Source organism: Eulemur rufifrons, chromosome 8 (genome assembly GCF_041146395.1).
Source record: "Eulemur rufifrons isolate Redbay chromosome 8, OSU_ERuf_1, whole genome shotgun sequence".
NCBI lineage: Eukaryota > Metazoa > Chordata > Mammalia > Primates > Lemuridae > Eulemur > Eulemur rufifrons.
Window position 1 is genome coordinate 30,558,687 of NC_090990.1, and position 17,631 is coordinate 30,576,317.

Genomic DNA, 17,631 nt, shown 5'->3' on the forward strand with positions numbered 1-17,631 from the left:
CCCTACTTAGTATAAATATTCATCTTACAGTAAGTGTATTAATGTTAGCCCATTCCTTGCTGCTGCTTCATGAAAATACCCAGTGTTGGCAAGAGTGTGACACTGCTGTTGATATGTAGGCTTGTGTATTTCTATTTATTTTGGTAGAGACAGGGTCTTGCAGTGTTACACACAGGCTGGTCTTGAACTCCTGTCCTCAAGTGCTTTTCCTGTCTGAGCTTCCTGAAATGCTGGGATCACAGGCTGGAGCCACCAGGCCTGGTAAACTGTTGGTGATAAATTGCAGATGGTCCCTGAATTAAAATGGTTTGACTTAGATTTGTGACTGTAAGATGAGGTTATGGCAGCAGTCCCCAGCCCTTTTGGCACCAGGGCTGGCTTCCTGGAAGATAATCCTTCCACAGACAAGGGGTAGTGGTTGTGGTCCTGGGATGACCAAGCGTACCTGTGCAGTCAAACCTCTCTGCCTATGACAATCTGCACTTAACGGCCATTCCCCATCACCAGCTCCACCCCAGGTTGTCAGGCACCAGACTGACAAAGGAGTGCACAACCAAGATCATCCCTTGCATGCACAGTCCACAGTAGGGTTCATGTTCCTATAAGAACCTAATACCACTTGATATGATAGGTGGAGGCCACGCAGTGATGCAAGCAATGGAGAGTGGAGGCAAACCCAGATGAATTCTTGCTTGCCCACCCAGTCTCTGGCAGGCCATGGACAACACTAGTGTATGGCCCAGGGGGTGGGGACCACCAGCTTACAATAATGAACATCACTTTCACACCATTGTAAAGTGGAAAAATAGAGCCATAGTAAGTTAGACTGTACTGTGCTGCCAGCATGAAATGCATTTCAACTTGGTGACTTTTAACTGTGATGAGTTTATCGGGACATATCCCTATTCTAAATTGAGCCCCATTCTAAATCTCTATTGGGATAGAGAATATGGAAATGGGAAGGCTGGCAATGTTGGTTAAGTATCTAACAAAATGTGATTTTGAAAACACACCGAGAAGGAAATTTGTGGGGGGGGGGTGTGGATAGTCATGTTGCCAGTGTTGCAGAGAATACCAATACACATTTTAAAATGCAGTGTATGTATTTTTCTTGTCTTCTGTTGGCCGGTACTTTCAGTACTCAAATAACTCAAGGGTTTTTTAGAGACAGGGTCTCAATGTGCTGTCCAGGCTGGTCTTGGATTCCTGTCCTCAAGTTATCCTCCCTCCTCAGCCTCCCAAAGTAGCTAGGACTACAGGCATGTGCCACCACACCTGGCCCACATTCTTTTGTGAGGACTAAGTAGCTGGAGCAGAGTGGCAAGGAATTGGGTGCAATAACTCAAGGTCATTTCATCTACTGATTCAATGTGTTTGAGTTTAAAAATCCTCAAATTTTTTCAGTGGGTCTTGGAAAGGAAACAGGCTTTGAAAGGGATGTTGGAGGTTTAAAGACAAAGAAGTAAAGTGTTTTGGAGAAAGGGGTTAAAAATGAATCATACTAGGAAAATACAGTAATATTGCCAACAGGTGGAGGGGTGGGTTTAACCAGGGCTTTGCCCGATGAATTCAACAAAGGAAAGAGCAAAGGCAATGAAAGTGAATGCAAGAGTGTAGTTGACACTTCAACCTTCGCAGCATCAACTTTCCTATCCCCGGGTACAGGATTGGACCCTGAATTGCCAAAGCCAGCAAGAACATGGCATTGTCTGGTGACTAGAATTGGTGTAGGATAGGCAAGTGTCCCAAATGACAGTGGAGTAGGAGTATAGTTGTATGATGAAGATATATTTGTTAGATTTCATGTACACAAACCTAGATGGTATAGCCTGCTACACACCTAGGCTACATGGTATAGCCTATTCTCCTAGGCTACAAACCTGTTCTGAATACTTGAGGCAATTTGATCAGAAAAGAAATGACCCACTGGGACGTTACCAAAGTCCAGGTAAGTGAGGCCTGGACTGGAAACATGGCGGTAAGAAAGAGGGTCAAATTTGAGATGTTTTCAAAAATGGAGTTGACAGATGCAGGCAACTAGCTGGACGAAGGGATGAGGAAGGACAGCCTGATTGCAGAATTTTGATGCAGATGGTGTCATTTGCTGGAATAAAGAATGCACAAAGGTGAGGCGGCTGTTTGTCAGCGCTGGGTGGAGTCTGAGGTTCCTGGGGCCTCCCCGGGGACTGCTGAAGGCAGATGGGACCGAGGAGGGAGCTGTGGGCTGAAGCCCAGTGTTTGACCCTCATCTACTCATCCAGTGGCTCCTAGATGATCATGGATAAAATCCCATCACTCAAGGAGCACTTGTGGAGAGATGAGGTTGGGCACTCACACTTTCAGAACAAGGCCAAGGACATAAAAGTGGTGACCAGTAAAGGAGGTGGCAAGTCCAGGATGGGGACATCACAGAATCCCAGAGAGCAAAGTAGGGAATGGTTCAGTCAGCATCAAAGTCAAGCGGTCCACGAAGATGGGGTTGAAAAGTGTCCACGGGGCTTAGCAAGAAGGAGGGAGACGACTGGTGAGAGCAGTCCTGTGGGGACGTGGGGGTGGGCCCCAGGCTACAGCAGGGGAGGGGTGCGGAGGGCTGCTGCCCGGGCCTCCCAGCTGCGGCTCCCACAGCCTCTCCCATCTCAGCAACCGCGTCCGTCCTCAGGCCCACACCCAAACCCTCAGAGCCATCCTTGCTTTCTCACGCTTCACATCCAATGATTGCAAATTCTGTTGATCCTGACTTTGAAACATCCAGAATCTGACCACGTAGGGTCAGGCCTCTGTCATGTCTCACCTGGCTGGTGCCGGAGCCTCCCTGACATCAGGGTGAGCTCCGGGCTCCTTCCCACCTCAACACCTGGGTCAGACCTTCGGACACTCCTGCTCCAAATCCTCTGGAGGCTTCCAGTCTCCCTTGTGAGTGCAGCCAGCATCCCCAGGACCCTTCACAGAGTGCCCCACCTGCCCCACCCCTGCCCTACGCCCTGCCCTGGGTCACCCCAGCCTCACAGGCTGCCTTCTTGAACGCCCAGGCTCCCTCCCACCTCCAGGCCTTTACACTTGCTTCTCCCTCTCGCCTGGAAGAAGGTTCCCCCAGATACCTAAGTGGCTTTCTCCCTCAGTTCCTTGGTCTCTGATCAAGACGGCCCTCCCTGACCTCCTGTCTAAAGTGGCAGCGGCCGCCCACGCCCAGCCCTCCCCCTCCGTGCCTGTGGGTTGGTGTCCGTGAGCACAGCTTCCACTGCCAGCCGACATTTACGTGCTTGCTCTGTCTCCGATAGAAGTCTGCCCCATGAGGGTGGGGGCTTTTGTCTGTTTCGTTCACTGCTGCTATAACTCCAGCGTCTATGACAGGGCTAAAAGAGTACAGAACAGAAGCTCAGTAAATATGCAGAAATTAATAAATTCTGGATAACCGTGTAGAAGCTTGGCAGTGGGGGCTGCTGCTGGAAGGGGAGATAGGTGGTGTGACCATACGTCCTAGCCTGCTGGGGCTGCTATGACAGAACACCACACACTGGGTGGGTAAAGCAACACACATTTATTTCTCGTGGTTCTGGAGGCTGGGAGGTCCCAGATCAAGGTGCCAGTAGATTCGGTTCCTGGTGAGGGCCGTCTTATGGAATGCAGAAGGCCACTTCTGGCTATGTCCTCGTGGCAGAGAGAGAGAAAGCAAACTCTGGTGCCACTTCTTACAAGGGAACTAATCCCATCATCAGGGCCCCACCCTCATGACCTCATTTAACCCTAATCACCTGCCAAAGGCCCCCGTCTCCAAATACCATTACATTGGGGTTAGGACTTCCACGTAGGAGTTAGGGGGTGCGGGGCACACAATTCAGTCCATAGCACCATATAATTTACATATTAACTAAGTAGGATTCTCCTGGGAGTGAGAGGCGTGTGGTTATCATTAACACTGGAATGAAAGGTCTAACCAGGACTTCTGGTCACCCTAGAGGTAGGTAAAGTTGAGGGACTTCTTTGCGATGAGGAGACATGTTTGTAAAGGGAGGGAGAAGGATTAAATCAAGAAGAAAGTTTTTTTGTTTTTCTTTAATCATCCAGCCCAAAGTGTCGTTTTTTTTTTTGTTGTTGTTGTTGTTGTTTTTTGAGACAGAGTCTCACTCTGTTGCCCAGGCTAGAGTGAGTGCCGTGGCGTCAGCCTAGCTCACAGCAACCTCAAACTCCTGGGCTGAAGCAATCCTACTGCCTCAGCCTCCCTAGTAGCTGGGACTACAGGCATGCTACACCATGCCTGGCTAATTTTTTCTGTATATTTTTAGCTGTCCAGATCACTTCTTTCTATTTTTAGTAGAGACGGGGATCTCGCTCTTGCTCAGGCTGGTCTCGAACTCCTGACCTTGAGCTATCCTCCCACCTCAGCCTCCCAGAGTGCTAGGATTACAGGCGTGAGTGCGTCCGGCCCCAAAGTGTCTTAAGAAGAAAGTTTTATGATTATGGCACAAGCCAATGCCTCATTTTACACTGTGCATAAAATTTAAATAAATCACTTTGAAAAACCAGGATGGAAAGTAACTTGGAGTCAGAAGACTGCCTCAGCAGCCTCACTTATAAAATGGAGCGAATAACCTGAGCTGCCATGTGGAAGTCGGGCTGAGCAGCAAGGGTTTCTGAGAGTGAGGTCTGTGGACCACCCATAGGAAGATCAACAGCTTCCTGGATCCCACTGTCAAACTGCCTAATTCCGATGCAGGGGAAGAGCCTCAGAATGAGCATTTTAATAAGCTTTGAAAGAGCTGTGTTCCCCAGCAAAGTTAGAGACTCTGCCAAAGAGACAGCAAGATGAAATCTAAACTCCAAGGCTAGATCGGTAGCCCTGTCACAGACTGTTGGGTGGCAACTCAAAGCCACTCTCAATCCACTTCTCCCTCACCTGCTGTCCCCCAAAAAACTGGAAAAGCAAAGCATTTACTGGTCTCCTTTGCAGGGAGGGTCACTGGCCATATGACCGAGTTCTAGACAAGGAGGAACTCTGCTATGGGGCTTCTGGAAGATTTTCTTACCTTGAACAGAGGTACACGTGGAATAATGCTCTGTCCATGCATCATCCTCCGCCCACTCTTTTAGGATGGGCGGCTGCCAGGCCACCTGATAATGACAAAGGGAAGACCGGAAACACAGCAGGGACACAGACCAAGTCCTAACCTTGTTGACCTCCTGCACCAACACCAGAAACCACTGACCTCCCAACTTCTTGTTATGTGAGAAAATTAAACACTTACTTAAAAAAATAGGGATATAAACAGTACTCATTCCCTAAAGTTGTAAAGATTAAATGAGAATCGATGAGATGACATTTTGTTAGTGCTCAATAAGTGTTGGCTGTTATTATTACAGGAATATGGTAAGGATCAACTGAGATAATAACTGTAAAAAGTACAAACTGTAAAGTGTGGTCACCATGAGAAGGTGGCTTCTAGACCTCCATCTACAGGGAACTTAACTGACCAAGCGCCCAAGCTGCTTTGCTCTGACATGGACCACCACCTTTGCGCTGGGGCCCTGCTTACCAAGTGCTCCCAAGCTGATGACTGAGCTCCTCGGGGACTCTGAAGCAGGCCTGCTCCTGGAAGACAGGGGACTCTCCAGACAGCCGACTTTGCATCAGGGACTCCCCTGACGGCCTTGCCAGGCTTTCCATGGGCTACATGGAGGTCTAGGATGCTTCCCCCTCAACCCCCGTCTCTACCAAAAATAGAAAAAATTAACTGGGCACGATGGCAAGTGCCTGTAGTCCCAGCTATCCTGGAGGCTGAGGCAGGAGGATTGCTTGAGCCCAGGAGTTTGAGGTTGCTGTGAGTTATGATGATGCCACGGCACTCTAGCTGGGCCAACAGAGTGAGACTCTGTCAAAAAAAAAAAAAAAGCCTAACTATCAAAATGGCAGAAGTCCTTCCTTATCAGTAATTATTTTAAATGTAAATGATTAATCTCTGCAATCAAAAGACAGAGAATTGCAGAATGGATTAAAAACAACAACATAGAAAAGAAAAAAAAAACATGATCCGATTATGTGCTATCTACAGAATATTCATTTTAGATCCAAAGAAAAAATAGGTTGAAAGTGACAGGACGGAAAAAAGATATTTCATGGAAATAGTAACCAAGAGAAAGCAGAGGTGGCTATACTATATTAACATCAGACAAAATAGACTTTTAAATCAAAAAAGGTTATGAGAGACAAAGGGCATATATTAATAAAATGTTCAATATAGCAAAAGTTATAATAATTACAAATATTTGTGAACCTAATAACAAACCATCAAAATGTATGAAGCAAAAATTGACAAAATTGAAGGGAGACATAGACATTTCTACAATGGTAAAGTCTTCAATACTCCGCTCTCAATAATGACTAGAACAACCAGAAGATAAGTAAAGAAACAGAGGACTTGAACAACATCATCAGCCAACGAGATCTAACAGACATATGCAAACACTCTACCCAATGGCAACAGAATACACCTTCTTCTCAAGTGCACATAGGGGTATTATTCAGGATAGATCATATGTTAGGACAAAAATTAAGTCTCAATAGGTTTAAAAATATGGTTATCATACAAAGTGTCTTCTCCAACCACAAGGCTATGAAGTTAGAAATAACTAATAAGTGGCCAGGCGTGGTTGCTCACGCCTGTAATCCTAGCACTCTGGGAGGCCAAGGCGGGAGGATTGTTTGAGCTCAGGAGTTCGAGACCAGCCTGAGCAAGAGCGAGACCCCATCTCTATTAAAAATAGAAAGAAATTATATGGACAGCTAAAAATATATAGAAAAATTAGCTGGGCATGGTGGCACATGCCTGTAGTCCCAGCTACTTGGGAGGCTGAGGCAGGAGGATCTCTCAAGCCCAGGAGTTTGAAGTTGCTGTGAGCTAGGCTGATGCCATGGCACTCTAGCCCAGGCAACAGAGTAAGACTCTGTCTCAAAAAAAAAAAAAAACAAAGAAAGAAATAATAAAAGGAAAACTGGAAAAATCACAAATTTGTAGAAATTAAACAACATACTTTTAAGAACCAATGGATCAAAGAGGAAATCACAAGAAATTAGAAAAGACTTAGAGATAAATGAAAACAAAAACACAACATACCAAAACGTATGGAAACCAGTGTGAGCAGTGGCAAAGGGGAAATTTATAGCTATAAATAAATGCTTACATTAAACAACAGCAAGAAAGATCTCAAAATAACTACCTAATTTTACAACTTAGAGAACTAGAAAAAAAAAAGGGCAAATTAAACCCAAAGCTAGTAGAAGGAAGGAAATCACAAACATTAGAGCAAAGATAAATGAAATGGAGAATAGAAAAACAATAATGAAAATTAATGAAACCAAAAGTTTGTTTTTCAGGCTGGGTACGGTGGCTTATGCCTGTAATCCTAGCACTCTGGGAGGCTGAGGTGGGAGGATCGCTTGAGGTCAGGACTTTGAGACCAGCCTGAGCAAGAGAGAGATCCCATCTCTACTAAAAATAGAAAAAATTAGCAGAGCTTGGTGGTAGTCCCAGCTACTTGAGAGGCTGAGGCAGGAGGATCACTTGAGCCTAGGAATTTGAGGTTGCAGTGACCTAGTTTGAGGTTTCAGTGACCTACAATGACGCCACTGCACTCTACCCAGGGCGACAGAGTAAGACTCTGTCTCAAAAAAAAAAAAGTTTGTTTTTCAAAAAGATAAACTGAACTGACAAATCTTTAGCCAGATGGACTAAGAAAAAAGAGAGCAGACTCAAATTACTAAAATCAGAAATGAAAGTGGGAACATTACTACCAATTCTACAGAAATGAAAGGATTATGAAAGAGTACTGTGAACAATTGTGTGCCAACAAACTGGATAATCTAGATGAAATGGACAAATTCCTAGAAACATAAAACCTACCAAGGCTGAATCATAAAGAAGTAGAAAGTCTGAATAAACCTGTACCACTAAGGAGATTGAATCAGTTAACAAAAATTTCCTGACAAAGCAAGCACTGGACCTGATGGTTTCACTGGTAAATTCAACCAAACATTGAAAGAAGAACTAACACTAATCTTTCTCAAACTTTCCTAAAACACTGAAGAGGAGGGAACACTTAACTCGTTCTGTGAGCCAGCATTATCCTGATACCAAAGCCAGGCAAGAGCACTACAGTCAATGTCCCTTATGAACACTGATGCAAAAACTCTCAACAATTGAACCTAGCCAGCCTAATTCAGCATATATTATTAACAAAAGGATGATACTCCATGACTAAGTGGGATTTATTCCTGGAATGCAAGGATGATTCAACCTATGAAAATCAGTCAGTGTCATACAACCCAATAACAGAATGAAGGACAAAATCCACATGATCATCTCAATTGATACAAAAAAGGCATTTGACAGAATTCGACACCCTTTCATGATAAACACACACATAACCCACACAACAGTCTAGGAACAAAACTACCTCAACATAATGAAAGTCATATATAATAAACACACAGTGCATATCATGCTCAGTGGTGAACAACGGAAAGCTTTTCCTCTAAGATCAGGAACAAGGCAAGGATGCCCACTTTCACCACTTCCATTCAACATAATACTTGTGTTAGTCCATTTTGCATTGCATTAGAGGAATAACTGAGACTGGGTAATTTATAAAGAAAAGAGGTTTATTTGGCACATGGTTCTGTAAGCTATATGAGAAGCACAGCACTGGCATCTGCTTCTGGTGAGGGCTTCTAAGAACCTCCAGTCATAACAGGAGGTGAAAGGGGAGAGGGCAGGTCACATGGCGAGAGGGGGAGCAAGAGAGAGCCCACACTCTTTGAAACAACTAGTTTTCATGGAACTACTAAAGCAAGCACTCACTCATTACCACATGTAGGGCACCACGGTAATCATGAGGGATCGCCCTCATGACCGAAACACCTCCTACTTCCATCATTGGGGACCAAATTTACTTTTTATTTAGCCTTGGTAGGGATCAAATTTCAGCATGAGATATGGAGGGGCCAAATATCCAAGCCATATCAGTACTAGAACTACTGGCCAGAGTAATTAGGCAAGAAAAAGAAATAAATGGCATCTAAACTGGTAAGAAAGAAGTAAATTATTTCTGTTCACAGACGGTATGTTATAGATAGAAAACCCTAATGATTCCACAAAAAGTTGTAGAACTAATAAACAAAATCAGCAAAGTAGAAGGATACAAAGTCAACATATAAAAATCACCTTGTGTTTCTATACAACAATGAATAATCCAAAAAGAAATTAAGAAAACAATTCCATTGATAATAGCATCAAAAAGAATGAAATACTTTTGAACTAATTTAACCAAGGAAGTGAAAGCCTTGTAAAACAAAAACTACAAAACTGGCTGGATGTGGTGGCTCACGCCTGTAATCCTAGCATTCTGGGAGGCCAAGGTGGGAGGATCGCTTGAGGTCTCAAGTTCAAGACCAGCCTGAGCAAGAGCAAGACCCCATCTCTACTAAAAATAGAAAAAATTAGCCAGGGGTGGTGGAACATGCCTATAGTCCCAGCTACTTGGAAGGCTGAGTCAGGAGGATTGTGTGAGTCCCAGAATGTGAGGTTGCTGTGAGCTAGGCTGACGCCATGGCACTCTAGCCCGGGCAACAAAATGAGACTCTGCCTCAAAAAAAGAAAAAAAGAAAAAAAGACCTACAAAACTGGCTGGGCACGGTGGATTACACCTGTAATCCTAGCACTAAAGAGGCTGAAGCAGGAGGATCACTTGAGCCCAGGAGTTCAAGACCAGCCTGGGCAACATAGAGAGACCCCATCTCTACAAAATTTTTTAAAAAATTAGCCAGGCATAGTGTCACATGCCTATAGTACCAGCTGATTGGGAATCTGAGGTGGGAGGATCACCTAGACCCAAGAGTTCAAGGCTGCAGTGAGCTATGATTATGCCACACAGAGTGAGACCCTGCCTCTAAAACAAACACATTAACAAACAAACTACAAAACATTGCTGAAAGAAACTAAAGAAGACATAAATAAATGGAAACACAATCTAATTTCATGGGTTAGAAGACTTAATATTGTCAAGATGTCAATACTACCCAGAGCAATCTATAGATTCAACACAACTCCTATCAAAATCCTAAAGGCCTTTTCCCAGGAACAGAAAAATCCATCCTAAAGTTCATATGGAATCTCAAGAGACCTTGAATGCTAAAACAATCTTGAAAAAGAGCAAAACTGGAAGTCTCTTACTTCCTAATTTCAAAAGTTGCTACAAAGCTACAGTAATCAAAATGGTATGGTACTTGTTTAAAAACAGTCACATAGACCAGTAGAATAAAACAGAGATCCCAAAAATAGACCCTCAAATATATGGTCTTCAACAAGCAGACTCAGACCATTCAATGAGGAATAAACAGTCCTTTCAACAAATGGTGCTGGGAAAACTGATATCCACACACAAAAGAATAAAGTTGGACCCTTACCTACACATATACAACAATTAACTCAAAATGAATGAAAAACTTAAAAGGAAGACCTAAAATTATAAAACTCTTAGACAAAAACAGGGCAAAAACTCCATGACATTGGATTTGGCAATGATTTTTTGAATATGACACCAAAGGGATAGGCAACAAGAAAAAAGAGACTGTACTTTGGGAAAATTTAAAACTTTTGTGTATCAAAAGATACTATCGGCCGGGTGCGGTGGCTCACGCCTGTAATCCTAGCACTCTGGGAGGCCGAGGTGGGCGGATCGTTTGAGCTCAGGAGTTCGAGACCAGCTTGAGCAAGAGCGAGACCCCATCTCTACTAAAAATAAAAAGAAATTATATGGACAGCTAAAAATATATATAGAAAAAATTAGCTGAGCATGGTGGTGCATGCCTGTAGTCCCAGCTACTCGGGAGGCTGAGACAAGAGGATCCCTTGAGCTCAGGAGTTTGAGGTTGCTGTGAGCTAGGCTGATGCCACGGCACTCACTCTAGCCTGGGCAACAGAGTGAGACTCTGTCTCAAAAAAAAAAAAAAAAAAGATACTATCAAAACAGTGAAAAGACAATTCACAGAATGGAAGAAAATATTTGCAAACCGTATCTCTGATAAGGGGTTAATGTCCAAAATATATAGAGAACTTAAACTCAACAACAACAATTAAAAAACCCAAAAAACAGAAACAAACAAACCAATTTAAAAATGAGCAAAGGACTTAAATAGGCTTTTCTCTAAGCCGCGTACGGTGGTGCACACCTGTATTCCAGCTACTTCAGAGGCTGAGGTGGGAAGATCACTTGAATCCAGGAGTTCAAGACTAACCCGGGCAACATAGGGAGACACCCATCTCTAATAATAATAATAATAATAATAAATGGATGTACCATGGTAATAATTTAAGCTGACACATGGATTGCAAACTGCCTTGGAGTCATCTAGGGATCCAGAAATCTTAAGTCCTGAACTTAGGTAAAAGTGATCCTGGACTGCTAGTGCCCTGAGGCACCTAGCTAAAGCAAATAAAATATTATAAAAGGAAACTAATATAATTCTAAGCTCTAAATTATTTCTACAAATATTTTTTTCAAATGCCAAATCCTATATATATTCAAAGATAAGTAGTTCCATAAAGGGAAAAGACATCATGAACAGAAACCACAACAAAAAAAAAAGCAAAAAACAAAACACAGTAGAAAAAGACTCTCAGGAACCCCAGATACAAAAAAACATGTCAGCCACCATGATGTTCACTATGTTCATGGAAATAAAACTTGTACATTTTAGAAGATGTATAGGCTGGATTGTATCCACCCCTCAACCCTTATTCATACATTGAAGACTTAAACCCCAGTAACTCTGACTGCAGTGGTATTTGGAGACCAATGAACCAGATGGCAATCTGAGAACAGAAAAGTATGATACCCAAAGGAAATCAATAGGCAGGTTTAAAAGCTGATTAAACACAGCTGAAGGCACAATTATTTAACTTAGAGATTGTCAAAGGAAACGCTCTCTCTCAGTTAACTATTAATAACTTTATCTTTACCAAGGAAAAAAAAGAGATTACTTTAAAATAAATGGCATTTAGACTGATATTTGATTTCTCTCAACAGAAATAATGGATGCCTGAAAACGGTGGAATGATATCTTTAGTGATGTGAAAGAAAATAATCATCAACCTAGAATTCTGCACACTGGGATATAAAGGTGAAAAAAGACATTTTTAAATAAAAATGGAAAGTCAGCAAACAGCGGACTTGTTGACTAAAGAGAAAAACAAAATGATTCCATATGGAATCGTAGACATACAGAATGAATGAAAAAAGGAAAGAAATAAATATATGAGTAAATATAAATGAATATTAACTTTATAACAATTATAATTTACCATAAATGACCACAAAACCATAGCAACCAGATGGGGAAAGTGGAGTTAATGTATTTTAAGGTCCGGGAGGTAAAGACATAAATTAAAATTAGACTCTGAGAAGGTTCCACATCTGCTTAGGATGCAGAAAGCTGAGAGGGGTGGATGGGGGAGCAAAAAGAAAAGAAAAGAATTTTAAGAAAAAAAGGATGTAGAAAGCTGCAACAGAACATTGTTCTCACTCTGAACAATCTACAAAAGTGTAATGTTTTAGAATCCCAACAAAGAGTCAAGACTGCAAAGCAACCAGGTGAACCAAATTCCAAAGGGTGACAAGCTCCTCTAGAAAAAGATGAGACACACAATTTATTTCATTTTTAGCAGAGCACAATAGGAAATGGCAGCAGCCATGATGTGTGAAGAAGAAAGTAATTTAAATTTTAATTAATATTTAAAGACTATGGGATAGCATGACAGTTTAGAGTTCTTGGGAGGCTCATTTATAAAAGGAGTCTATATGCACTGTCCAGCTCTTCTCTGTGGACTCCCATTGGACACTCATAAGAAGGACTGGGAGCGCAGCAGGAAAACTGAGAGAGCCCCTATCAGTGGAGCACAGAAAGAAAATCCTGCCTACTTGCTGAATGCTTTAGTATACAATGCAAAAGCCATTTACCACTAGGGGAGAGGGCAGGAAACCCTCTTCTCCCCCAGGCTCAAACAAAGGTTACCTACTTTTGAGGAGGGATAAAAGCAAATGGAAAATGTGATAGAAGAAATATTTGAAAAAATAGTGGCTAAAAGTTTTCCAAAATCAATGAAAGATAACAAACCAAAAAATCCAGGAAGCTTATAAAACCCCAAGCAGAATAAACACAAAGAAAAACACAATTAGTCACTTCATAGTCAAACTTCTGAAAACCAAAAGTGGAGAAAATCTTGAAAGCAGCTGGACAGAAAAGAAACAAATGAACAAAAATAAGAATTACAGCAGACTTCTCATCCAAAACTATGTAAGCTAGAAGATAATAAAATGATATCTATAAAGTAATGAAAGGAGAAGGGGGAGGAAATTTATACCAGTGAAAATACCTTTAAAAAATGAAGATGACATAAAGATTTTATTTTATTTTGCTTTCAGGGGAAAAATCTGAGAGAATGTATTGCCAGCATATCTGGACTACAAGCAATGTAAAAAGAAATTCTTCAGGTAGAAGGAAGATTTGGATCTACACACAGATATATAGAGCGCCTGGATTTTAATTAATGTATTAGACCTCACTCTATTCTCTATTTCTCTTCTCTTGCATATTTTTTTATCGTTTGGATGCTGCAATGAGGTCTTGATACTTTCTTTCAATCTTTTCCTCTTGTTCAGTAATCTTCCCTTCAGGTGGTGTTAATTTAATCTGCTGTTAAATATACCCATTGAAGGTTCTCCCCATCCCACTTATACCCTTCACTTTTTTTTTTTTTTTTTTTTTTATCTCAGTGGTAAGTAATTTTTTTTTTGAGACAGAGTCTCACTCTGTTGCCCAGGCTAGAGTGCCATGGCATCAGCCTACCTCACAGCAACCTCAACATCCTTGGCTCAAGCAATCCTTCCTGACTCAGCCTCCCATGTACCTGGGACAACAGGCATGCACCACCACGCCTGGCTAATTTTTTCTATTTTTAGTAGAGACGGGGTCTCACTCTTGCTCAGCCTGGTCTTGAACTCCTGATCTCAAGCGATCCTCCAGCCTTGGCCTCCCAGAGTGCTAGGATTATAGGCATGAGCCACCTCCCATCTCCCACCTTCCACTTTTAATTGTGAAAAATTATAAACCTACAGAAAAGTTAAGAGAATATTTCAAGACACATTTGTATATTCTTCACCTAGATTCACCAACTGTTAACATTTGTCACATCTGATTCCTATCATCTCTCTCTGTCATCTATATACCTATGCATCTGTCTCGACACACACACACACACACACACACACACAGTGGAGTTTTTTTTCTGGACCACTTAAACATAAGTTACAAACATAATGACACTTCACACCTAATCCACTGAGATATTTTGTTTTTTCATCATCCCTTACTGTATAACTTAATTTCTCTCCTGCCAATTTGAAATGCCACCTTAATCACATATTAAATAGTTTCATACATTTAGGTTTGCATTTTGTTTTTCTTTCCTATCCCAATGTTATGCCTACTAAAATTATTCATTTCTTTTTATAATATCTGTATTGAGATATAATGCACATACCATAAAATTCACCTATTAAATAGTATGGGGGCCGGGCATGGTGGCTCATGCCTGTAATCCTAGCACTCTGGGAGACCGAGGTGGGAGGATCACTTGAGGTCAGGAGTTCAAGACCAACCTGACCCCATCTCTACTAAAAATTAGAAAGAAATTATATGGACAGCTAAATATATATATAGAAAAAATTAGCCGGGCATGGTGGTGCATGCCTGTAGTCCCAGCTACTCGGGAGGCTGAGGCAGAAGGATCGCTTGAGTCCAGGAGTTTGAGGTTGCTGTGAGCTAGGCTGACGCCACAGCACTCTAACCCGGGCAACAGAGTGAGACTCTGTCTCAAAATAAATACATAAATAGATAAAATAAAAATAAAATAAATAGTATGGGTATACAATTTAATTGTTTTTTAGTCTGTTTACAGAGGTGTGAAACCATTGCCACAATCTAAGTTTAGAACATTTTTATCACCCCACAAAGATACTCCATACCCATTGGCAGTCATTCCCTCCCTGAGGTCCCCCCTCCCTCATCCTGCCAGACTTGGGCAACCAATAATCAAAACTTTCAATACTTCGGTGTATATTTCCTAAAAAAAAAAAAAAAACCAATGACACTGTCCTACAAAACTACAGGATAACTATCAGGCTCAGGAATTAACTTTGATGTGATGCTACCATCTAACCACAGACACCATTCAGATTTCACTGGTCATCCCAAGAATGTCCTTTATGTGTCTGGAATCTAATCCAGGGTCATTCGTTGCACTTACTTGTAAGATCTTTTCAGTCTCCTCAGTCTGGAACAGCTCCTCAATCTTTCCTTGTCTTTCCTAACTTTGACAGTTTTCAGGAGTCCCGGTCAGTTATTTATATTTTCTTTTCTTTTTTTTTTTTTTTTTTTTTGAGACAGAGTCTCACTCACTCTGTTGCCCGGGATAGAGTGCCGTGGCATCAGCCTAGCTCACAGCAACCTCAAACTCCTGGGCTCAAGCAATCCTGCCTCAGCCTCCCGAGTAGCTGGGACTACAGGCATGCGCCACCATGCATGGCTAATTTTTTTCTATATATATTTTTAGCTGTCCACATAATTTCTTTCTATTTTTTAGTAGATGGGGGTCTCACTCTTGCTCCGGCTGGTCTTGAACTCCTGACCTTGAGCAATCCATCCGCCTCGGCCTCCCAGAGTGCTAGGATTACAGGCATGAGCCACCGTGCCCGGTCCCGGTCAGTTATTTAGAATAGTCCTCAATCGGGTTTTTCTGTCTCATCATAAAGGTTATATACCTTTAGCAGGAATATCATGTAAGTGATGTTGTGTTGTCTTCTTATAGGGAGGACATGCATTTTGATTTGTCCCATTACTGGTGGTAACTCTGACCACTTTGATTAAGATATGACTACTATTAATATATTTTACCACTGTAAAGTTATTTTGTGCTTATAGGTTAATAAGTTAATCATATGCAGTCATTTTACCAAAAGATAGAGCTTTTGCTTCTCCCCCACTTATTTATTTAATTATTCCTATCAGTGTAGACTAATACATTCTTATTTTTATTCAATGAGTTAAGACCCATTATTCATTATTATTTATTTTGATGCTCAAATTGTCCCAGATAAAGCCATTGGGAGCACCTTTAATCTAGCTTCTGTATCCTTTAGACATGTCTCCATCATTCCCTGAGCAGTTTCTTACTTTCTGGAACACCAAGATACTCCAAGTTTATTTTGTTTATTTTGTAGGTTTCCATCCCAGTTCTGGAATCAGTCATTTCTCCATGGAGCCCTGGTCCCTGTCAGTGGGGAATGGTATTCAGAAATCAAGATATGGGTTTAGGTGTGCCCGTTGCTGCTGGGGTATCATTGCTGCTAGGCTTTCCTAGGGTGTAGAACACGTGCTCACACACAGACACGCACACACACCCCCCATATCTATTCTGATATTTATCTACATATATTAAAAGCCACCAGTTCATCCAGATATCCCCAGTTCCAATCCCAATGTCACAGTATTTATTCTAGTCCTCCCCCTTCCCATCTTTGTAAATCTGTTAATGTTCTCTGACAGTGAGGAGCCTGGCTCCCATTATCTTCAGTGTATTTGCTGGTTTGTTCAGTCCCCTTCTGTGTCACAAATCTCCAGCCGTGCCAGCCAAGGACCCTTCAGCTTTGTGGTGACCTCATGGGCCACCGTGTGGCCGAGAAAGAGAGGGAAAGCTTCTCAGGCTTTGACTTGGTGATTCCATAGTAAAATGTCAGCCCTTTGATGCTCTGAGGATGTTTTTACACCTTACCCAACCATTTTCAGTTGTTTTCAACAGGAGGGCTGGCCAGAGTAAAACTGCCTGCACTAATCTCATAAGGTGAACCAAATATCATTTTTTTGTGTTTGATGAAAAGAAATAGTAGGAAAGCATTACTTTGGGTATTTTCTGTCTTCAGTTCAAGTTTTGCCTGGATCAGGTTTAGTCAAGTTCCTCGTAAATTGCCAATTCTAGGCAAAATCATGAAGCGAACCACTTTCAATATACCTAGTATGCAAATGATGGAGGAAAATAGGACAAGCTCTACTGGAATTCTCATTTTAAAAAGGAGAAGCAGGCCGGGTACAGTGGCTCTCACCTGTAATCCTAGCACTCTGGGAGGCCGAGGAGGACAGATTGTTTGAGCTCAGGAGTTCGAGACCAGCCTGAGCAAGAGCGAGACCCCATCTCTACTAAAAATAGAAAAATTATCCAGCTGTGGTGATGCGCACCTGTAGTCCCAGCTACTTGGGAGGCTGAGAAAAGAGGATCACCTGAGCCCAGGAGTTTGAGGTTGTAGTGACCTATGATGACGCCACGGCACTCTAGCCAGAGCAACAGAGCAAGACACTGTCTCAAAAAAAAAAAAAAAAAAAAAAAGCACCACGCAGCTCTCCTTAGCCTACATCAGTTTCTCAAACTGCAATGTGTGTGTAGATCTCCTGAGGATCTTGCTAAAATGCCACGTCTGAGTCACGAGGTTGGGGTGGGGCCCAAGGTTCTGCATTTCTAACGAGTCTCC